Source organism: Bombus terrestris, chromosome 10, assembly GCF_910591885.1.
Source record: "Bombus terrestris chromosome 10, iyBomTerr1.2, whole genome shotgun sequence".
NCBI classification, from domain to species: domain Eukaryota; kingdom Metazoa; phylum Arthropoda; class Insecta; order Hymenoptera; family Apidae; genus Bombus; species Bombus terrestris.
In genome coordinates, this window is record NC_063278.1 from 6,802,891 (window position 1) to 6,827,284 (window position 24,394).

General features: G+C 46.8%; 1 long non-coding RNA gene across 2 annotated transcripts in view; it reads left to right on the forward strand.

Annotated features, from left to right (window-relative positions):
- LOC125385787 overlaps window positions 1-24,394 on the forward strand; it is a 130,254-nt gene that overhangs the window by 94,867 nt on the left and 10,993 nt on the right. For both annotated transcript variants that reach the window (XR_007225412.1, XR_007225413.1), the window contains one exon: window positions 11,960-12,118. This is a non-coding gene — a long non-coding RNA (uncharacterized LOC125385787). The remainder of the gene's footprint in view (window positions 1-11,959; window positions 12,119-24,394) is intronic.

Consider the following 24,394-nt stretch of genomic DNA (forward strand, 5'->3'; position numbering starts at 1 on the left):
TAGAGAATGTCCAACGTTATTATTTGTCGATCGAAAGACCGTTGCGGTTTATTAGCGATCGACCATCCTACCAAATAGGGGATCTCCTCACCGCCATAGAACTTTTCCTCCTTTTAATCGAATCACTTTATTTAATCGAGCAACGAAGAAGTCGGAGCTCCGGAGGGAAGTCCGGGATACTCTAATGGCGGCACAGTAATAAAATAGTAGTAATTACACGGGGTAAGATAGACGGCGGTAAAGTTGGAGGACCGCGTGCGAAGATCCAGGCCCGGGGAAATTGTAACCGCAGATAGCGAGACAGTCGTAATACTAATATCGTTTCGCAAACATACGCTGCCAGAATGGGACACGTGGAGCCGCCTAATGCGGCACGGCGATTCCGGGTCACGGATTACATTGTAGCACGACGTTAATTTCATTTTGCAAACGCTGTAAATGGACTTGGAACGCCGATACGTGGATCATCCTAATAATTTCGCTCTGTAAACGGTGACACTGCCGATTACACTGTTCTGTCTGTCTACTGTGATAAAACGGAGACACTTGGCTGTCCGTGGTTGGTGGCGATTTCGTTTTCACTCTGCCTCCTCCGGCGTGATTACTTGTTTCCTATCTACGATCGTGCTGGTTCTAACAGCCTCGTACCCCCCTCCGTGAAAACGCGAGCAAGGCGCCGCTAAATCATCCAGAAAGCAGTTGCTCTAAGTAGCAAAGCGATAAATAAAGGGGTCCAAAGTTGCGTGCCTCACGCCATCGTCAAGCTTCTCGATCGGGGCGATCGTATAGTCAAAAATGGCCATCGATGAAAGAAGAGACAGGATGGGCGTGTTCTTAAACTAGACGCTAATTTCGCCCGCGGAACGAACATGCTGGCAGGCAAAGCACACAAGGTGATTCCGTGTAATGGATTACAATGTAATGCGATGTAATCCCGAATCCTTTTATCTTTCGGTCGCGAGCACGCCATGTTACGCCACGCGGTGCAGTTAATTTGCATTACTTTCGGAATCAGCAAATCAGCGCTGGCTATTTCACCGTGTATCTCAGACTTTCATCTTAATACGCGTCACTTTGTCCTTAATCAGCCAGGCGATATGTCATTCGCTAACGAGGAGTAAGCGCGACGTGACTAACCACCCAAGCGAGCGTAACTTAAACCGGATAATTGTATAATTTTCGTGCTGTCGACGCGTACAAACGACCGGACAGCCCGATCTTTTCCTTTTTTCTCGAAGCCACAGAAGTAATAAAAAGCGGATTCGATGGTACGAAGGCAAACGCTGCGCGGCTCTTTCGCCAACGATAACGAGATGCAAACTGATTATTCGTTCAATTACCGGTCGTCCCGCGCGAGATGTCCACCGTTTGTCCGGCAGATCGTTGCAAGTGGAAACAGATCGTTCGTCGCACTCGTCTGGCCTCTTCTCTCGTTAGAAATGTCAACCATCTGCAAAATTGCAACCTCGACTAATGAGTAGCTAAAGACCAGATATAAGATATCGCGAGCAATGCAAGGCAGCCGTATGAAACGATTTCGTTCACGCGACTCATTCCACGAGGGTTATTAACAAAATCGATGCTTGAAATAGAAAGGCCGTAAGGGGAACAATAAAACGCTTTGTAACAGAAAGAAAAAACGAACGGCAACCACTCGAACGTATCTCTGAAACGACGTTGGATAGAAATCTTCGGAAGCCCTCCAATTCTTTAAACGGTCTTCTCATCCCTATTTCTGTCCCTATCGCGTAGTCGGAGGAACCAGGAACGACAAGCGAAAATTTAGGGCAGAAGGTTAGGGACGTTAACTAGCACGAATTTATAGGCGATTAAAACAAAGTGGTCAGCGTTACGCAACGTGATTTGCCTTAAACAGTGGATCGTTACGGATTCGAAAAAGACAAGGGACGGTTCTTTCATTTCCATAAACTTGCGCTTCTTTCACGCTAAGATTCCGGGTCACGGATTACGCGGTAGCAGACCGGCGATTTTGTCAGCGACCGAATTACCTCCGTTGATCCTGGCCGCTTCGAGCGTGTAACGCGACGATTCGACCGCGCAAACGATGGCATTGTCACGATCGTCGCGCTTCTTTTATCGCACCACACCGCTTGACGCCAGTTAATTTTCCTTATTTCCACGAACAAAGAGAGGAGAGACCGAGAATTAGTGAGCACGGTGGGGACGAGCCACTGGTTTCGTCGTTTGTCTGCGGCTAACAGCCGGCGAATCGTGCAAAGCGAAACGCCGCAGGGATTTAACGGTCCGCAATTAGACAGCTTACCGCAGAGATAGAAAAATACCGGGCACAACGCGTGCCGAGCTTGTGCATTCTTCGACTATCTTTTGCTGTTCGTTCCGCTTTAAATTTCCCGCCTATACAGTTTACCTGGAATCTTCGAAGTACTCGCGATGGAAATCAACGTATCGAGATCGAGGATCTATCGATGTTTTCTTTCTTCGAGGAAGATTAAAACGTTGGACTGAACGGATGGAAAGTCATTCAGAGAAGTTACGTGGTACATAGCGAAAGTATCAGAGGCATCAAACGATACATCGAAGCATAGCAAAGTGCAGTTTGCAGTCATTCGACGAACAGACCGAGTTACAGTGGAATCGATTACACCGGTTACACGGCACAGTACTGATTATAACATGGGGGTGTTCAAATTTGACCCGCATCTCGAACTTTGGTGGAAATACGACCCATCGCCGTATCCTGTTATACAAAATGGCCATGTGCCAGTAATTATAGTCAAGTGACGCAACTAAATCGCCCTGCAACTGTATTTATTCGGCGCAAAATAGAGTGGCTTATACCGCGTGTGGCGACGATCGAACAGTTTATTTCCGAGACGTGTTCGAGTCGTTTCCAAATCGAAATCCTCGCGAATTCTTAAGAGCAAATCGATGGAATTCTAAAGGCAAATCTCTCGCTCGCGACAAAAGATTCGAGCAATCACGACGAACAAACGTCGTTCGAGAGCGTGACGAAAAAGGAGACCAAGAGATTTCCGATGGAAGAGAAACTACGAGAACTCTGAAAATTTCCGTGTTAGCCGACACGATGCATTAGCCGAAGGAATATTCATTCATACGTTGTACCCGTGGTCGAATGTTTGTCCGTCGATTGTTTGGCCGAACCGCGTGAAGCGTGCAGTGTGAATGATAAATAAGTAGCAAACACGAATCTCGCATATTGTTAGAGAGCGATAATTGAGAGTGAAGTCGGTCGGTGTAGTCAACGGAAGCGGAAGGATTCTTCATCTGGAATCACCGATCGTTCCTTGAAATCGCTATCGTACATCCTTTCTAATTTTCCCTCCACACGTTTTCTTTCAGTGTCGTAAACCTTGAGAAACACATTGCCCTATCCTTCGGATTCTCGTTCTTTCCGTCCCCGATAATCTTTATCCTCCTTTCGAAGCAGAGATTGTAACCTTTCTCGATCTACCATTGGCATCGTTCTTGGTAATTGTACCTTAAGCTTAGGAACGAGAACTTCTGAGTACTCCAAATAGAAACTCTGAAATCTTTACGATTCAGAATCGATGATCGAGGGATTCTATCTGCGCGAATCTATAGCTGGAAGGATTCTCAATTTCCGGATCTCGCGTGTATCGTCGCTCGTAAACAGAAGACCATGAAAAAGGCGATGAACGAGGTCCGAGTTCCCCTATAATTGGCACTCTAATTGCTCTCTAATTGTGTATCGATCCGCGTTTAAGTGAACCAATTACCGGGGATCGCGTTTGAAGCCCTCACCTTCTCCCTCCACCAAAGGCACTCGAACAACGCGAGAGCCGCTTTCCACCGGAAATAATATAGAGTTGATCACGGAGAAAGATCTCCCGGTTCCACATCGGGCTGCGCGCATACTCGACATTGTCTTTGTGCTCGTGCATGCACACATCGAGTGCTTTTATGGTTAATCGAAATCGCTTCTCGAAGCCGCCTTCGCTCGCAGCGCTATACAATCCGCGACTTCATTGTGTCCGAAAGTCTTCCAAAGCAGGCAATTTCTGCACGGTATTCGACGCGCGTCGACGAATCGCAAGGAAGGATATTCGAGTGCTGCGAGTCGCGAAACCAGCTTTTCAAGCCGCGACTAGAATCGACTATGGCACAACGCAAACGAAATGTTTCATCGGAGATGTTGGTAATTTCTGAGCCACGGTATTGAAACTATATTTAATACGAGTTATGTTATACGAGTTGTCAAGGTGACCAATACGTGATTTTTGATAGAATTTTTGTGGACTTGCATTTTGTCGCAAGGTATATTTTCATCATATATTTTCTCATTCTGATTTCTTCGCCACTGTTTCGTGCCGTATAACCGTTCCACTCGTGGTTCCTCTAAATCGAACAGCAAACCTACGCTGTGCAGCATTGGATTTTTAAACAGGAGCTCAAGTTTTAAGACTGACGAACGCGCTAAATTCCTGGGAGGTGGCCGTTGTGTAGAATTAAAGTGGGCTGAGGTCGGGAACTTTTGTACGCGTATAAAGCTCGAATAGCGGCGCGTTACCGTTGCAAACGATCTCTGCAGCAAGCCTTTTACCGAAATTGTAATTCCAAGGAACTAGGAAGCCGTAGGGATAAAGTTTACCTTAACACGGTGGGTTTTCTCATAAATGCGTACGTGGAACGACCCATTAGCAAATGCCGTACAGAGCAGCTAACTCGAAATACCGTGGTGTATCGGTTTAAAAAAGCTAAGTATATCTAAAAAATTGTATACCCTTACGTTCAATTTTCTCCTTCTCCGTAAAAGACGTTATCAAAAGAACGGCCACGAAACTGAAATGCACGCGTTACGTACGAATAATACGATCTCGTTAAAGAACGTCAGATCGCTTTGCCGAGTCCTCTCCGTAAAACCTATAAAACGATAGGCAGTGTAGCCGTAAAAAGTCGCTACGCTTTATCGCCGATAAATATTACTTCGAACGGACGCTTTCGTAACGTTGATGCGAGCAAGTAACATATTAATTTATCATTAGATAAATTTAACATATAGGGTGCAACGAATCCCCGTATGAAACGTCGATGTTAAATTCGTTGCTCCCCCATCTTCTGCCCGAATTTTCCTATCGATACTTCTATTTGCGAAGAGTCACGTTTCACCTCAAAACACGTCTTACCTAGTAAGGTAAGGTGGCGGCTAGAAATAGCCGGCCTAATTTCTAGGCGCCAGTAAATTCGATTCGCATCGGCGCAATCGGCAGTCGTAGAACAAGCCCTAATTAAGTTAACCGTGTGCGCGCGTACAGTATCGAGAAACTATCCCTGATTGCCTTGTTAACGGGATAGGTTACCAGGTAGCGACGATATCGATCTGCCGACACAGAGGAGAAAGCCTGATAAGGGCTGCAACCCCCGTCCGTTCACCACCTCACGCGCTCTGCCCCTGGCAGATTTATACCTGGCGTTCGTGAATATAAGCGTCGCGGCGATTTCACACCAGGCAAATTAATAAGGACCGGCGAGCCGAGTTCTGGATAGCAAGACCTGGATAGCGAATCCGGGGACCGGTGTCTTATCGTCGATTCGCCGCCTCTTTGTAGCCGGCGATCGTTATTAGAATGATAACGAGAACTTTTTCCCCCGGCTCTTGCCTGTCGACTGTGCTCGACCGGCTCGGCCAGACGATTAATTAAATTATACACCCAGTTTCACCCGACGTCGCTTAACCACCCCTTAACGAGCCGCTTTTCGTTCCTTTTCACGGGGACGCTCGTTCGACTATGAAAATGTCCGAGAAAGATGTATAAATTGACGGGACAGTTTGTGTCTTATAGAGATCACTGTATCTCCTTTTCGCGCATCGTTAATAACCAAAGGCGACGGTTCGCAACGACACCAAAGCCTCTCTCTTTCTCTCTCTCTCTCTCTTTCTCTCTTTTGCGAATCTACGCTCTATAAACGTTCACTCATGATTTTTCCTGTATAGTTGTTTCTCGTGGTATGTTAAAAGAGAAGAAAATCCAGCGTATGGAAATTGGGAAGATCCGCGTGACGCTCACGACACGGGAAGCAACGTGATTGATAGTTTTTGGCATGGAGGAAAAAAATAAATGATCTCGGCTGTGGAAAGCAGGGAGATCGTCGTTTCTTTCAACGGGAGAGAATCGGTTAGGATGCGTGATGTATCGTCGTGTCGGTTGGAATCATTCACGGCTCGATAACAGTCATACAGCGTGACACGGCGCGTCGCCTAACGGATAACTATCGGTGTCCGTGTATTACAAGGGGCTTTCCGTCGCCATTCATAAAACGCCCGATTAATGTTGAATTCGATAATGCGATTAATATCAAATTGGATTATATAACATCTCTATCCGGCTCGCGTTATACGAAACGAAAACGTAACTATCGTCACGAACAAATCAGTCATGAGCTTTTAAGTTATTTTCCAATTGGAACGAGCTGGCGCTTCCGCGACGTGTTCGTAGTCCGATAAAGTAACCGAAAGGAAAACGGCGTGCATTGCAAACGCGTAACGATTGCGCTAGAAGCGTGCGCGTCTTGGAAAGCGACATTTCGTTGTAACAGCGGGGCCAAGCATAATTATGGCCGCATCGATCGGCAAGACTCTGTGGCAGGAATGCCTAATTTAAACAGGGTACACACACGCCGCTAGTGTTACGTAACGAGAAGGGAAGTTGAAATTCATTGGCTCGCTGCTGACTTAAACTCTTTCCCTCGTCGCGGAATACTTAGTGGTCGTGGCGAGACCATAGCCGCGGAATATGAGATCAGTTTCGCGGGTAGTTTGCATAAATAGCCGGTCGAGTTTCCACCCCAGCGCCATCTAACCGGAAGATCCATTCACCGTTTCGGTTAAACCTCTGTTACGGTTCGTCCTCGTTCCTCCGATTGATTCTCGTGTGATTTTTAATTGTTTTCACGACGGCATTTTCGGAATTTAAACAGAGGAAAGTTCGATTCCGGGTGAATATCGAATTTCAATCTGTTTACAGATAAAACGTTTATGAAAATAGCAGCTTTCCGCGCTACCCATACATAATTTGTTCGCTTAATAAACGATCACGCGTGTGATCAGTTAAAACTGATGTGCAGTCGGCGCATTTTTTTCGCAAATAAACGCCATCGAATTTCGGTGAAAGAAACAAAAAAAAATATATCGGTGTTCTGCATATGAATCTACTGATGGCACGGGATGGAACGAGCGCAAGTAACACGGTGCGAAAATCATTGCGTAACGAGCCAGAGAGCGATTCGATGTACATATTCGCTAGAAAATGATATCGAAATAATGTACACGTATCGGGCCGACAAATGGTGGATAACAACGTGTTCCCGAATCATCTACCCCCGATTCACATTCTCTTGTTCCTGATACTTCTTTTTTCTATGGAACACGCCTAGGCCGACACGCGTTTCAAAACGTAATTTATAGACGAAATATCGTGCGTCACCCGAGTTATTACGTGATATGTACCCGTTACGTGATACGACAAATATTATGTAAAATGTGCCCGTTCTCGATCGAACTGCATTCGTCATTCTCAGTAATTTCGTTCGATTTACACGTCGTTGAAAAATATAACGCTGATTGTACTTTCGAGCTCACTTTCGCATTTTAAACCGACGCGTGCGTGTCGTCCATGCCAATCAAACGGGAAACTTTGTCGGCTGATTTCTTTTTTCTCAGAGTAGTTCACAGGTGGAAATCGGAAATTCGAGATTGCTCTGGGAAAACGAGTCACCATATAACAAGATATATTTCCTAAAAATGAAATATGGCGGCTGGGTGGAAATCCGAAAGCGCAGTTCGTTTACCAAGAACAATATCCATCGGCTTGACGATAATGAATGCGACTGCGCGATAAAACCGTCGTGGTTTTGCGCCAGCCCTGCATTCACATAGTTCACGCACATAGAATCTTCCACAGGCAAAAAAAGTGAAATTAATTTATTAATAACGAGGCCTTTGATCGTCAATGGACGACATCGCGTTCGCGGTTTTTGCGCGTTTGCACGCGTAATCTCGTCGCGGCTCGTTCCTTTCTTTTTGTCTCGCCGTTCGTCGAGGCAAAAGTACGTAACAAATTTGCGACCGCAAGAACTCGCAGAGCAATCCAACGGATTTACCGTATAAACAAATTTCATCCTCTTTCTGTCGGCGAGAAACCGCGAAACTAGCGGAAATTCCTGTAAACGTCGTTCGAGGGTTGATCGTGACCAAATCGTTTCAGCACAGTTTCCCCTTCTTTCCTTCTTTCGTTTCTTTTTTTAAAGAAACGGTGTTGTGCGTGTTACACGAAAAAGAAAAATGGGATCTCCGTTCTTTTTCACAATTAGAATGCACGATACCTTGTCTGGCGGACAGTTCAGCGGCGTCTTCCGGGACGACGAGATTTATGAGACGCGCGAATCTTCTTCGCGAATATTTTCGCATCGTAATGCATCACTTTGTCGAATGGCAAAACGGATTTCGCGAGCGTTTCCCCTCGAAGCGTTTCGCAAACTGGCAACTGTACCGTAATCCTGTTCAAGGCGGTACCGGCATGGCGTGCGGCGAATCAAAGCCGGGAATTTAGGCGTTGTAATTCGACGAGTTTGCGAGTCTAACGAGCCGCACGGACTCGCCCGTAATTTTTCCATTTCCATTTCCGTCTCGCTTCTACCGATCCCCCCTTCCTTCGCCTGTCAACAGACAAGGAAAACGGATTTCAGAGATTTTATTCGAGGAATAGCTGATTTACGCGCGTACCCGATGACAGCAAAACGAGCTTGAAATGGAGGACGATGAGAATTACGCGCAGATTATAAATGAAGTGTAAAGATGGGTTTTTTCCAGGATTTTTTCGATGGGTTTCATTTTAGCCGGAGAGCCAGTTTGATACCGGTATGTGTGGTATTCGATAATGGTATTCAAAGAAACGTTATATGAAATCGGATATGTCATTCTGTACTCATAATCCATTGTCGCGACGACCGGATGAAATCAGAAATTAAAGGCGATCTAAATGCTCGACAAACCGCGTTAACAGAAATGAACGAAATTAATGACTCGTAGAATGAGAAAAGGTGAAAGGTAAAGGGTATAGGAAACCGTGGATTATTTGCAGAAATTTAACGATTCGCTGGTGATGCACGAAGTAGCGAAATTGAGACCAATTAAACTGAAATTAGATCATAAATCAATCAACGAATCGACAATGACAGTAGACAGTATCGATCGAAATCTATTTTACCGACGATACGAGAAATCTTCCAACCATGATCGTTCGTAAAGATACTACCAATCGAAATTTTACTTTCGCTTTATATTGTCGTTCTACAATTCTACAAAATGCACGTATAGTTAAACATTTTATTTTTACGCCCGTCGTCCTGTCAACGAGGGAGACATGAAACTGCTCCTAAAGTTCCGGGAACGCGAGTTACGGCGAATAAGACACAGGACAGCGTAACGGGACGGTTCAGGCCCTCACTTCCCAGTCGTCCGTCAGTAACCGGCTGCATAATGCACGCGGTGCAGCTACTTTGGCAAACTGAAAAATGGAACAGCCTGGGACGGCTGGCGGAGCACATCGAAACGCGGCCCCCTCGAACACCACCGTCCTCCCCATCACTTATTTAACGTCGTTCGCCTTCGCCCGGCTGATGCCTTCGCAGCTATCTAAACGCTCCACGACTTTCTATTTTCCACTTCTCACTCGGCCGTCCGGCCTTTTCATCTTCCGATTCGACCCTCTTCCATCCACGTAAATCGATTTCCCCGCTCGCCGCCGAGGATAGCTTCTTCAACGGTCACGGAAGCGTCTTGATATTTCAGATATTCCTGTTTCTTGTCAATGTTTATTTTGCCGGTAACGCGAAAAAATATTGCGATATCATGAAGTAATTTTAAATCGTTGAGAATGCATATACGTTATTATTATCAGGAATGGATAGCTGCCAGAGATATTCGTGTATTCGTTTATTCGTTGAAATTGCACACACGAATCGAAACTTTTCATGCACCGCAGAAGGTTTTCGGGAGGAAGTTTATCGAGGTCTTTCCGACCAGAGGGATCGCTATAAAATGTCCCGAAAAGAATCCAGACCGCAGGCTCAATGATTCGTAAACTTCTGACCGAGCGATGTACCTCGAAACGAAGAAACTTTCCAGATCGAACGTGTCATACTTATCTCCTTATGAACGGTCCAATTGGTCCAAACAACCGGACTTTCCGACTGCGGAATCCGCGATCCAGGGATTTCTTCCCCCTTCCAAGAATCAATGAGATAAACCAATCTCGGATTTTTTCCTTTCCCGTGTTTTTCCTCCCCCTCTTTTAACAAGCAACGTCACGATGGGGATCGATATCAGCCGAATGGAATCTAGATAGGGAGCATGGAAAAATCGTAACTAATTACCGGTGACATTAGCGAGCAGACGACTGGCCAGTCGGATTTCACGTAAACGGATTTGAGAATTTTTTTGTGGACCACTGATGCGGCGACGAACGAGGCCGCGTTTTTCTCGCCGCGACCGAGCCAATCAGTGACGGATGCGATTTACGATGAGCCGAGGTGTGTCGCCACACTCTGATTGCCGCGATAACGATTTCTTCGACCGCTTCGATAATTGACGCCCCGATCCCTCGGCCTAGCGTTCGTGTTCCGTTCGTTTGTACCGCCGCCGCTGCTCTTCGGGTCTCGAGGAAAGAGGTAGCTGTCTCGTGGGTGAAATTTTTTCCACTGACCTTGGCGATTATATCGATCCGCTTGGAATCCTCAACGCGATCCGAAAGAACCGTTCGAAAACAAAATTTGTCCTACCTTAAAGGAACAAAGATCTCTGTATGAGATACTGAGTTTTCCTACTCGTCCTAAATGTCCAATAACGAATAGAATTTTTCCGATAAATAACAGTCGGACAAGATGGCCGTGACGAACCGAGAGCGACGGCGCCAGCCGCAAACAGCTTCTATTACGAACGAAAAGGGGATGATGGGCCTCGTCGAAATGAGATAAGGATAACGTCAACAAGAGCTTTATGCGTTCGCGTTCACGATATTTTTATACGTCGCCGTGGTGACGAGTCGCATAGCCACCGATCCGTCGTAACTGTCGTCGTCGACGGGCCTCTATCGGCATCGACGGCACCCTCGTTGCTTAAAGTCACTGACGCAGAGGGATGAGCGGCGTCCAGAACCTCGTAAAGAAGCCTGGCGCCATCGCGAATGCGATGCTTGCGTGGGGTGAGTTATTTACACCGAATGGAAAAGGCGAACCGCGGTGTTTTCCTTGGCGAACGAGTCTAGTCCAATGGGATTTCGATAAGTTGTTCTATCCTACTCGATGCAAGAAGGTAGTTAAGATTGATGGCTCTTTGGTTGGATGATCGGTGTTACGTTCAAAGGGCGATATAACGATCGTAATCGAGCTGTTTCTTTCGTCGAGAAATATTCTTTTTAGATTTCTGTTCACGGCGATCATTCCTCAGACTGGCGATGAACGATAAGCAGCAGTGTTTTGTACGTTAGTGCCGGAAGAATTCTTCGGGAAATTCACGGGCTATTGGCTGTTGTAAAATCGCGGCGATACATCGAACGATAAACTGGGAAAAAGCAGAGGAAAGTTCGAACGAGGAGTGAAGTAATACGCGGTCGTAACGAAACGGCTTTATATTTTTGCTGTGGATGGGACGTAAACGAGGATAACGAGGACAATAATCGTCGGGAAAATGGCGAACCAGCGGCTTGCGTCTAATGGAACGGGATCGTTCGAAATTCAAAGGGTAAAGCGCGGCTTGATTTTTTCGTTTGCGAAGGAAATGATCATCGAAACGGACGATGCTTGTCCGAGAAATTAAAAATAGAAATTCGCGTGCAAAATGGTAATCGACGTCGATCTAACTTCAGTAAATATGTCTTATTCCTTATTTAACGCGAAATCACATATTTTCTATCCAGAATATTTCCAAATTTCTTTCTAGAATCTTCCAAGGCGTTTAAAGCACAAAAGTCTGGGATGATCCAATAGCGAGGTGAATCTCGGTGGAAGTTCCACGATGGGATTTCCCTGGGACGGAAACCGCGAGAACGAATGCCGGGCACGATCCACGAGGCCGCATCATTCACCGACAGATCGACTGGTAAGACACTTCTCCGTGACATGGTGGAAGAGAACACGCGATGGGAAAGAAGAGGGACGATCGAGCTGATGATTAATCACTCGGACCACCCTTGGATTTTCGCTCGTGAACGCTTGCACCTCTGACGTTCTATCAATATTTTCGTTCCTGTACCTATAATGGCTTCGCCGTAGTCTCTTCTGGCTTGTCCTCCAGTGCGTCCTTACAGTGAAATCGATCGAGAAGAAGGATAGGAATAAAAGAGTTTGTACGATTTTCCAGATTTTCGATGATTGACCATGTTGGTGCGCGTAAACGAAGTTGAATTTAAAACGGGTATTCTACGTAGAAAATATTTTTTCTCGCGAGTACGTCGAGTCGTAAAGCAACGTCTCGCTTTTGCCACGTCGAGAAATTCCAGGCCAGAATACCGAATCACCATGGTCGCGCGCCAGTTACGCGTTTGCGAGAATCGAGCTGACTCTCTCTCTCTCTCTCTCTCTCCCTGCAGCTACGCCGTCCGGACAAGGTAAAATGAGCGTATGCAAAATTCATTGAAAGTCCTATACACCTTATAAATTTAAAGAAGGAAACCCTGCCATCGTTGAGCTTCGAAATATGAGGAACGTGCGCGATATTTCATCTCGCTGGCTGGAAAGACAGGTAAGGTCAATATCGCTTTGTAACGTTGCACAGCGCAGGTGTAGCAAGACGATCGCCGGTTCTTCTCGTGCAACGTTGCGTTTTCTGACTTAACGACAATAGAAACGAAGCAAAGATCGAATAATGGAGGGGATAAACACTTTTCGCAAGAAATTCCGCCTCTCCTTCCCTCGAGAGCTGCATCTCGAACCGCAGCAAGTGGTTACTTGTATTTTCCTAGGAAGCACGTCTAGCAGAATGCAATTTCGATCCGTTCGTTCTTGTAAGTGGAATCATCTAGATGTTCCCAAGAAACAGGAACCTCGTTCCACGGTGTACAGGCGAGAAAATACAAAACGGGAAGCGTATTAGCATTATCGTCGTTAGAAAGGAGAGGTTGTTATCGCCTTCTTTGACGTGCAAACGCGGCCAATCGAGCAAACTCGCGGATAGACGTCTCCATCCGTTGCGGCACTGCCCCGTTCACGACCCCTTTTCCCGTGTATTGTTTTATTCACCCTCTGCGACTCGTTGTTTTCCATCTAGATTTTTTCCTCTTCAATTTTGTTTCCCGAACTGTGCAGTCGCTCGTTCCCGAAAAATGCTCGAAAGGGTTAATTAAATATTCCACACGGCTGGAAACAATTCAACTCCCTTTGACGTTCCATCGACCCGACGAAGAAACTATCGACACTCGTCGAGCGCAGCGTGGAAGCACTTAACCGTTACACTTTGACAAGCCTTTCAAGCGCGGGCACGCAATAAAACTTGCATCTAACGTTCGTTTAAAGTTTCTTCCGGCACGGCGAGAAGTTAATCCCTCCGACAGTGCCGGTGAAAAACTTCTCAACAGAGGAGGCATCCTTGCTATTCGATTGCTTCTTAAACGCTTACACGCCAACCGATACTCTTGCAACCTCTTCGACGAGTTTCGATTCTGCCGAAACTCTCGGCGAAGTTTCACATATTGAAACCAAAACTGTTTCCCTGTCTTTTGCGCTAGAAAATCGCAAAAATGTCGTCTTTATAAACGAGCGTGCCCGATCCCGCTGCATTCTCCGGAGTTCTTAGACACGAAGACCGTGAAGAATGGAAGATCGAAAGGGCATCGGGTTCTAGGCGAGGACGCAAAAAAGTCACCGGTCGAAGAAGATGTAAATGCTTCTTGCTCCGCGCCAAGAAATCGTTCGATGATTCTTGCGTCGCGCGGTGTGTGGGCAGCACGGCGGACCTCCATCGTGGGCCCCTCGCCTCTAAAAGAAAGCCGGAAAGGGCGGTCTCGGGGGCCCATGGGGGGTGCAGGGGGAGGCCGGGGGCCTCACACGGGGCCCGGCGTGAGTCCCGGCGCGAGGAGGTCTCAATCTTACGGGATACGCCGCGAGCTCCGTCCGCGCACGCACACACAGGGTGGTTAAATAATTCTGTTGTTACGTTCAGAGACCACTTCAATCTCCGTCGTTTCTCTGTTCCTGTCGTATAGTTAATATACTCGCTGTTTCTCTTCTCGTGTAATAGTTACGATTCGAAAGTGGAAACTGCAAGTTTCGACGGATTTCGATTACGGTCTATTGTCCGCGAAAATATTTTCGCCAAATTACCATCTGCAACGGTAGATTTCTGTGACGCTCTGCGAATATTATACAAAAATGAAAACACATGCATTTTTATATAGCAAACAGCTATTTGAAATTGTAATTCCGCGAATTTTCGGAATTCTCATCGAAGTAGCTTTTATCTTTGAAAAATGCGATGGGACCTTTTATTCGGACGTTATTTGCAACTGATATTCGTATATCGTTTTTTCCACTTTCCGCTTTCATTGACAGATATCCATTGGTAAAATTGAAGATACCTGATTAAACCCGTTGCGGCCACCCTGTATGCGTGTACGTGTTCCACACAGATGTATGCAGACTTACAGTTGGAGACAGAGAGAGAAAGACAACGGTGTAGAATGAGAAGGAGGGAATCGGAGCGGTACCAGCCGAGTTTACCATGATTAATCGGCACCGCCTACTTATCGTGTTAGATTTAGACGGGTGGGCCCGCAGGGGCCAGCAGCCCTTGTATTTCGGCCACCACAAAGAGCGTAGCCGCGAATGATTCATTGGCTCGCGAAGAATGCACGACACATCGACTCGGGAAGCTTTTTCGAGCCTGAAAGCCCGGCCATCGCCAGCAAGGCTATACCAGCCGAGGAGTCTTTAATTAATTATGCTCAAAACGTTCGTCGTGGATTTAATGCGAGACTTTAAAGATCCCTCGTGTATCATTATCGATCGCCTGTACGCTCGAAGCTTCTTTTATTTTTTCTACGACTCGCCGATGCATCGCCGGACTTCTCCTCTCAAACGCTTCCGCCTCGACTAATCCTAAGACGTCGGACGGTTCTATGCTCGCATTTTAACGATGATCATCGAGATATCATCGTCGAGCAGAAACGAAATTTCTCGGTAACGAGCATCGACGTTTAACATGGCCGTAACTTCCACCGTGGCCGTGAAAAGCGTGGTCGATAGGAAAAGGAAGTTCTTCGAACTAGCGTCTATAGGTTTAGCCACCGATCAACTCCTGTGTTTGCTGCTTCGAACATAGTCTAGACAGCCAGCTTACTTAGTCGTAGATGGAGACGCAACCGGGAGTCTAGGCTGCAAATTGGAAGCTGACAGCCAGTCGAAGTATACCTCGGGGCGACTGCTTCCTCCGTTGCTTAGCATCAGTTCTCCGTCGTTCGGCGCACTCGCGAATAAATTAATCGGCAGTTCAAAGGGCGCAGAACGCGAGCACGAATCCTCGATCGAACAACGCTAGCTCGTCTTCGCTCGTTTCACTTTCTCTCCTTCCACTCTCTCTCTTAGTTTCCCGCCACGTTCCGCCAGGCTATATAATTATGACATTAGCGGGCAATTTCGCTTCCCTTATAGTTCTCTTGCTCTGTCTCTCTTTCTCAACAAGTTGGGTCCGCTTCCTTTCTCTTTCCAGTCCACGACTGTTCTGTCTGCTCGATCGCTTCCGGCGATGCATCGAGAGTAGATTCTGTGTCCCAACGCGGACCGAATTCGAAGATTCCCTTTGAAGCACCCACCCCGGACACTCCCAGATGATTGACTATGAATATTTATGCCTGATATCCTGCGTTCACGCGCCCGTTAGAGCTCGATGGTACCGTTTAAACTTCGCTCGGAGCTGGCTACGAGTTTCGCCTAGTGTCGCTCGGTACCGCAGGCGATCGTTCCTCTCGACTCGTTCGTGTACTGATATTGCCAATTCGGGAGGTGTTCTACCTCCGGTTTGGCCCACAAATTCTCCACACAAACGCGCTGTTTGCGAATCTTCGCGTTCAAATACGTTTGAAAAATGCTTAATTAGATCGTTAGAGAGAGGACCATCGAGCAGAAGGACGAAGAGTAGAAGGAGGAGGAGAAGGAGGAGGAAAAGGGTCGGAACAGAGCGTGACGGTGTCGGGAACTCGAGGCGAGAATTAATTACGGCAACAAATGTCGCCGAGAGTAGCGGTGTGTCCCGAATGATCGGAACTTTCGAAATTCCCCGGCGGAACGGGCACCGTTTAACGGTGTATCGACAACATTAAGCCAAGCTCTCACGTACGTAGTTATCGGTGGTTCTAGCCACGGCAAACTGGTCTAGGCTGGTCCTGGCAGAGGCCAACCAGACAGAAGGCAAAGCGAGAGAAAGAGAGAGAGAGGCGTGAGAGCTGGACGGGTCCCATAATGCCACGGGATTCGATGTGGGAACCCATAACCCAGCCCGAACGCCGATTAGTCCTGGGCCACCGCGTTGTTTACTCTGGACAGCTCCTCCCTGCCACCTAGTTTACGTTATTATATATGTTCGTCCACGCAGCCATCGACCGCCGGCGTGGATGCAGCCCACCACCGTCGGCTTTTTCAAACTGATTTCCCCCATACTTGAGCACGTCGCGCGAGAGGATCGTTGAACTTGGTCGCGCGACCAAGTATCAGTTTCTCGATCAGCGATCGTAACCATTCGCGAGGATGATGCGGCAAAATTTTAGAAATGGAGCTAAGTTCGGCTTACACGGAAACAACCGAACGATACAGCATAGTGAAGCGTAGAACTTTGAAATAGCTCGTAAACGTCTTGTTAGAGGACTCGTTAAGCGAAATCTGCCGTGCCACTGATCGTCCTTGAATAATAGATAGGCGAATCGAAGGATGGTAGACGAGAGACCTCGAGGTAAATTGGCGACTGTCATCGGCCAGTCTATCCTCTCCAATGTCTGGATATACCGCTTCGTGAAATCGAAGATAAACTCTCCTTATTATTCCTCTAATATTCATCAATGTCTCCAGTGTTCTATGAAATTCATTCGAGCAACTTGGCTCGATTCCAGAATCGAGACATATTCGGAAGCATTCCTAATTTCCTAATGACAAGAAAAATTCAGCCGGCGAAACAACAGGGACAATGTTCTTACGCCGGATACATCGGATCCCTCGTTTCGGCGGAATTCAAGTGAGAAATGGAAAACGGCGCAACGTCCGCCGTTCTTTTTTCTTTCCTCTGCACTTTTCCCATTACGCCGCCACATTGTATTACTACGACCCTCGACCCACGATCCCACTCGCTTTGTATGCATTATTCTTTGGAAACACGTATCCCTTGCCACTGGCCAAAAGTTTCGAAAATTTCGCTACGTTCTCACGTGCTCGTTAACGGGATCGAAGAAAAATCTTATTTTAAATCGCGTTCTTCTCTCTCGAACATCCCTGGAAGCTTGCCTCGTGGTGGAAACTGTGAGAATCCAATAAACGAAGAATTAAGCGTCGAATTAAGCTTCCCACGATTCAAAGCGTGAAGATTAATCGCGTGTGGAGCACGTACCACGAAGGTAGCGGCGTTGCACTAAACAATAAGAGAAACTGTAAAATCACCAGGCAAAGGGATAACAAACGGCAGCTAGTGGCATCGCTAATTCGGGAATTATTTGGGCAAACAACGTTCTCGTTCCGTGATTGTCGGCTGAGTTCGTGGGAGCTGGGAAATCCACAGCGGCGTTCTCGCGTCGTCCCGACGCTTCCGAATTCTCAGAGAAATCGTAGAGATGCCGTAGACCTTCGATTTGCCGCCGAACGACCACACCCGACCTTGTTTGACTTTCTCATTAGCCGACAAAAAGCCGCGGGATCTTCTTTAATCTTGTTCAAATTTTTTCACCCCTCTGTCTTATTCCCTGGCGGATTGATTTTATCAATCGTCGTGAATTTTTCACGATCGATCGAACAAACATTGGAAATTGGAACGAATAACAGTGTTTCCCGTAGACTTTTCGTGACATTTGACGTGGTCCGAGAAACTTGCACCAGCTTTTAACGAAAAATCGAATTCCACTGGCAAAACATACTTCAAACCCGTGGAAGCTGCAATCTTCTTATTCGTACAAGTTCTCGAAAGACGAGGGTGATTTTGCCGAAGCTGAGGAGAGGTCGATTCGTACGAAGAAGCTTCGAAGTTTCGTCGACGAGGTTTCCGGACGAAGGAAGCGTTTCGGGGCCAATCGAAGGAAATTCGAAAGCTCGAGGATAGCAATCATCGGTGTGCCGGTGATTCTTCTCCCTCGTCGTTCCTCTCCAAATAGAGAATAATGGGGAGTGAAATATTAACCGGGTCCGTGTATTTTCATACGTATCTTCCGGCACGATGGCTGATTTCCATTTTCATAGGAGAAACTACGACAACGGAGTGATCCATAATATCGTACCGGTGGAACATCATAAAAAAGGAGGAGCGATATCGCGGAAGTAAGTGAAGCCCGCGTTTTATTACCATCGAGGGGGCTGGGTTAAAAAGAAAAGAAAAAAAGGAGAGTAATGAAAAGTGAAAAAGGAAACGAGAAGAGAGAACGAACGTGCTCGAGATCCGTTCGGCGTACAATAGGCGCGTTTAAAAACCAGAGTCGATTCGAACCAATCGACCACTCGTTCTGTCTTCGAGGGCATCGATCTTGTAACTCAGTGGATATACCGAGAGAATTGGTAGTTCCGCTTCTTCGGTTCATGCCGGTCCTCCGTTAGGTGAAAGCACAGAAACCGCGATCTGCGGGGTTTTGCCACTCGAAAGCTTCGAATGGATCGTTCCGAGGAAGATAACAGAGAGACGTCGAGTCATTTGTTTCGGTCGTTCGAGCTTGTCCCCTGTTTTGCATCCAAATTTCCGAGTCAGTGGTGGAAGACGAGGCTTCGTAATTTCGAAGGCAACACCTTCGAAACGACTAAGCGTTTCTTTGAGCTTCATTTTTCAACGACAGCCACGGCTCGTTAAGGCGAGACCCAGAGACCCGGCGCAATATCTGCTGCAGTTCTCGCTCGTATTCCATTCGCTCATCTTAACGCGCTTTGAACTCTTTCATAAGACGAGAGGATTGTCTGTTTCCGGAACAGTAAGAGGAGCTACGGAGACTTAATTGCCTCTGTGAAACCGTGGATTCAAAGTCCCGCGGAAGGGAAGTCTTGCCAATAAACGATGCCCGGTTACCGGGACACGGTGGCGCTTATCTCTGTAACTCTTAAAGCGTCGTCGATAAAAGACGAAAATACGACGGAAGAACGGTAACAAACGAGGATATCAAGGCTGGCCGAGTAAAAGCGATTCGCTGAAACGAAACGGTTTCTTGGCGCTGACATTTCGTCGAAAGCCAACCACGAAGCCGTACGATCCGCGAAGCTTTTTCCTCGAGACTCTCGAAAGAAAGCAGCGAAAGAGAAGTACAGAGAGCAGCGGAGAAAGAGAAAGAAACAGAACAGACAAAGGCTGACAATCTGACGCCTTCTAAGGTGCACCGTGCCAGAAACGGAGCCACCGAGCACCTGGGACTTACTTCTTCGACTCCTTCTTCCTCCTCTTCTTGCCCCTGTGGTCCTTTTAAGGACCACAGCTTGGCCAAATCTTTCTCCGCCAGCCACTTTTTCACCCGCCATGCCGACTTTTGGCCACGGAGAAACTTTCGAAGAAACAACGTCCGTATACGAATTCCTCGATCATCGACAGTCTGTCGTCTTCAAAGGACTTTCTGTAGAAAAGAAACGGACAATTGGAACTTGGACCGGGGCGTTCACGAACCTTGCGACTTCTCTTCCGCCGGCAGATTAAAAAGCTTTCCTTTGTCTCTCTTGCAAGGATCGTAAGAGCATCGAGTAGAATCGGCCAAAGGAGCGAGCCTCGTCCGACTCTAGTGGAAGTTTCGCGCTGATCGGACAACGATATCGGACGATCGCGAAACGAAGATTCGGCCAACGAGAGAGGCGCAGAGATGGAAGAGCGAGGGGAAAAGAGAGAGGCAGAGGCGGTTTTTCAAGCGATCGACCATAAACGGGCGAAGACAAGGCTGACTGTAAATGGCCGCGACGGGAACCACGATGCCACGTGTATGCTCGTGCTCATAAGTCCTGACACAGCCCGCGAGCGGCTATCTTTTCGACGAATCGTCCTTTTTACGTCTACGCTGGCCGCTGCCAGTGCCAGCCGTATTTGCAATCGCGCGCAGATGGCTCGTGGAAAAGGAGATGCCCGCGGATGAATATGCACGGTAGTCCTTAGAACAGAGCAGGAGAAAAACGTGGTCGAGGTGCGCCATAGCCAAGCCAGGCTGTTTCCCTCTCTTCCAATTATGATTCGTTGCCGCGTATTGTTCCAAGGTTTTAAAACATGTCAGAACTCTTGGATATCTGGCGACGATATTACGACGCTCGCGAAACCTCCGTAACTATTTTCAACATTGTTGGGAAGCTCGGCAACTTCCAAAATGCCAAGCGTCCCGGAGCCTCGACAACGTGTTACAACAATGTTACAAAACACAGGCGACTGTGTAATGATTCACAATGTTACGCAACTCTGTCGTGAATACGTATATTTCGAGTACACGAAAGTGTCTCGCAAGTTATGTCGTAACGCACGATGAGACTCGAATTGGTATGAAAACGTGATCTCGTATTATCTCGTAGTTCATTTCCAAAAGCATCGAACCTAAAGCATTTGCATTTCTTCGTAATCTCGATAGAATTCATATACCGTTTAATTGCGATTGATTCGCGCGAACGGCCGTTTGATACACGATCGAACCTGTGATACATTAGTGTACCTTCGCGCGCGTTGTTAATGGCGTTACATATATAGTATGTGTATGTACCATGTACGGCCACGCACGCGTTACATAGCCAACCTCTAACATAAACGTAAACTGGGGGTCGCATAATGCGTTCACCTGCTCCTACAGGATTACAAATGTCTCCAGGGAAATCCCTAACAACGCACAAAGACGCTTTGTCGGTCGTATCGCTTTCCTTTCAAAGGGGTGTAATCAAGTCCGGCACGTCCGGAAGACTGTCGTACGTGCCGCACCGATTCGTGAAGAGCCCCTTTGTAGCCGAATCAACCAGCCCGTCCGTTACTGTGGACATCTTCCACGGATTCGTCCTGAACAATCCTCGTTAATTCTAGTTAACTTAGCTCGTACATCGTTTCGCTCTTTACAATCCACTCTGGTCCCAATTTTTGTTTTACTTGGTTCTTTGCTTGCTATTATTCGACGATAGAATATCAATGATATATGTAACGACAGAGACGAGAGTGGCACGGGCGAAAGGTAATTATTGGAACAACGCTATTTCTTCGAACGTACGAGGCTCACCCCTTGGTCTGCCAACATTTCCACCCTTCGAATTTTGCCGCAATATTTCGCGCGGATATTGAATGGGCCGGTGATTCGTGTTGATAGGCAATTTGCCAATTTCCACTTCTTTCTCCACCATCGTATGCCTCCACGGACGGGTTTTGCGTTTTCAACACTTAATTTCTGTCTTCTCTTCAAATTTTCATTTCGTTCGATTATATCGCAGTTTTCGGCTATCGAATTAAATAGCGAATTGCTACAACATTTTGTTAGATGTTAAATTATTAATTACAAAGTGTTACGAAATCAGAAGCATTTTGCGATGTTGAATAGTAAATGGCTGGTAATAAACCGAACTGGTGTGGCGCGTGACTATTCTTTCTCTTTTTTTTTTTTTTTTTGTCAAAATGAGGTCTAATTTTGGAATATTGGCTTGGTCATTTGAAAAGTAAATCTGATATTCATTACGCTTTCAACATCGATCCTGACCAATGGGGATACTCTCGTGTAATTTGCGAATTACGCTCGCGTACCTTATAATCAATGGATCGGTTCGGTTGATTAAATCATTTAATTCGCCATTTATAACGTCGCGGTGTTGCCTGCTCCTGTATAAAATTATCAAAACATAACGAGCAATTGCTTATTCGCGTTAATTGCAACGTTCTATCATGTAAAATGCATTCAATGAACAGCTCGCAATAACTGCTTTCGCGTAGTGAAAATTAATCCCGGCTGATTTAGAAGTTTTGCAGAGGATTAAAAGCATTATGCAGTTCTTTCGTTAAAAATTTGGAAAAGCGCAAAGTGACGACACCTATAGCTGTGGAATGCAACGAATACTTTTCAGTTTCACGAGCTAGAGTTCGGTCTTGATTTCGTTAGCATCGACGCGGTCGATATTTGAATGCTGTAGAGTAGATTTCTCCTGTATCAACCGTGGGGTGCGTTCGTTCAATGTACGATAAGCCCTCGACAGCTAGTACACGATCCTTCGTTCATTAGAAGAGTTATCCATTCGTTGGGAAACAAATGTAGCTACTGTTTTCTACATTATCTACTACCGACAAAAGGATGATTTTTCTTTGCGATCGTTGAAACGAGAGGGAACCGACTTTTTCGACGATCCCCTCGTTGCATTCTATTTTATCATTAAACAACCAATCCTAATCTGCTCTGTTTGCGGAAGTCGTTAAATTTCCAAATGTTTACCCATCGGGAAATACGTGAATCGACGATTGGGCAATCAGGTAGTCGTTCTAAAGGGGCTATACGACAGCAGGGGTGAAAAGGCAGATTTCTGGAGGGCAGAGGGAAGGGGCAGTCGATTCACGTGACGGACGAGGTCGCGAAGACGCGTTATTCAGATTTTTCTATTCGATTATGCAAATTAATGTGAGACACATAAAACTGTCTATGGGGGGTGGCGAAGGGACGACAGCCACGCAAGAGAAACGATTTTTATGCTTCTTCGGAAACAAAAGTCTGCCGGCGCCAATCTTTCTCTTTTTCCCTCCTGGTTCCCTTTCTACGGCTTTGTTGTTCCCTTTCGTTGCCTGGTTCGCTTCGCGAACGTCGTAACTTCTGGCATGGTGCCTCCGTCACGAGGATGAAAAAGGGGGTGCCGCGATCTAAAATGGTTCCCTTTGCCTTGTCGTGCATATGTCTCTCGGAAACGGGAAATATTGCAGTCGAGACCGATCTTGTCGCCATGCAACTATTCTCATAATCTTTCGCCTTCCCGATCCTCGGATTTCTCTGTCAATCCATTTTGAAATTTGCTGACAAATTTCACCCCCCCCCCCCCACCCCCCGGTTTGTTCACTTGCAAATTTTCCGATATCGACCGCCAGAATATTCCCGTGAAATTCAAATTCAAGCTCGAGATTGACATTACAAAACACGGCGATTATTCGCTGGGACGACACGCTTCCAACAAACGAAACACGAAAACGCGGCGACATCAATTTCAACATTCGACGAAATATCCCGCGACAGGGCACCGCGGTTGCAGCGTAATGGAACACCGTGTATTTAGATTGCGCTCGGTAAATCGAGTTGCCGAGCAGGAGAGAGGGGCACGGCTAGACACCACGAGACCGAGGGACAGAGAAAGAGAGAGAGAACGGAGGGGTTGTTTTAACGAAATCGCCGTGATGCCATGCAAATGGCTCGGTAACAGCTTCCGCGGCTTCCTGTACCCGCCGCCGGACTGCACGCCGCGCCGGCTTAACTCGATTCCATACATATTTTAACACGGCCGAAACCGTAAGAAAATTGCGTGATATGCATAAACGACTTCGCAAACTAGGTTACTCCGTCGAGCGGGGCCGCCGTCGGCCAAAATCTTAGCCACGGAATGCTTCTCGATGATGTTTTACCAAAGATAATCCGGAATCAAGAGGAGACAAAGTATATAGAATCGTCGAATGGTTCTTGCGCTCTTGGATTTACATCTTCCAGTGTTCACCGGTGAAAAGCTGACAGGTCACATAATTTTGCCCGCACCACGGAGTCAATGGAAGTTCTCGAAATGACAATATAAACGATGCAATACATAATAATGCTTTACAGAATCGATACCTTTACAATGTAAAGAGAGTCGGAACGGTGACAAGGAAAAATATTTAACAGTTTCCCTGGAATAGACGGGGCGAAACAAATAATCTCGTCGAATTTAATAAAAGTCAAATATCGTCAACCGCGATAGACCGCCTGCAATGAAATACAAATGCTGAAGGAAGAATTACAGCTACGGGCGATCGATCTTCGTGATTTGCATTCCCGTTCGAGGAACGAAAAACCTTCGCAGCGTGGAAGACCGGATCGACGCGGAGAACACGGTTCCAATCACTTCGACGTTTTGTTCCAAAGATAAGGAACGCTCTTTTTACTCGCCGGTACATGGTTTTCCGCGTGGTTTCGTGGGATAAATATCGGAGAAATTAAAGGAACGTCGAGAGTCGGCGGATAACAAACGCGAGCGGATCGCGCGCCACGTCGGC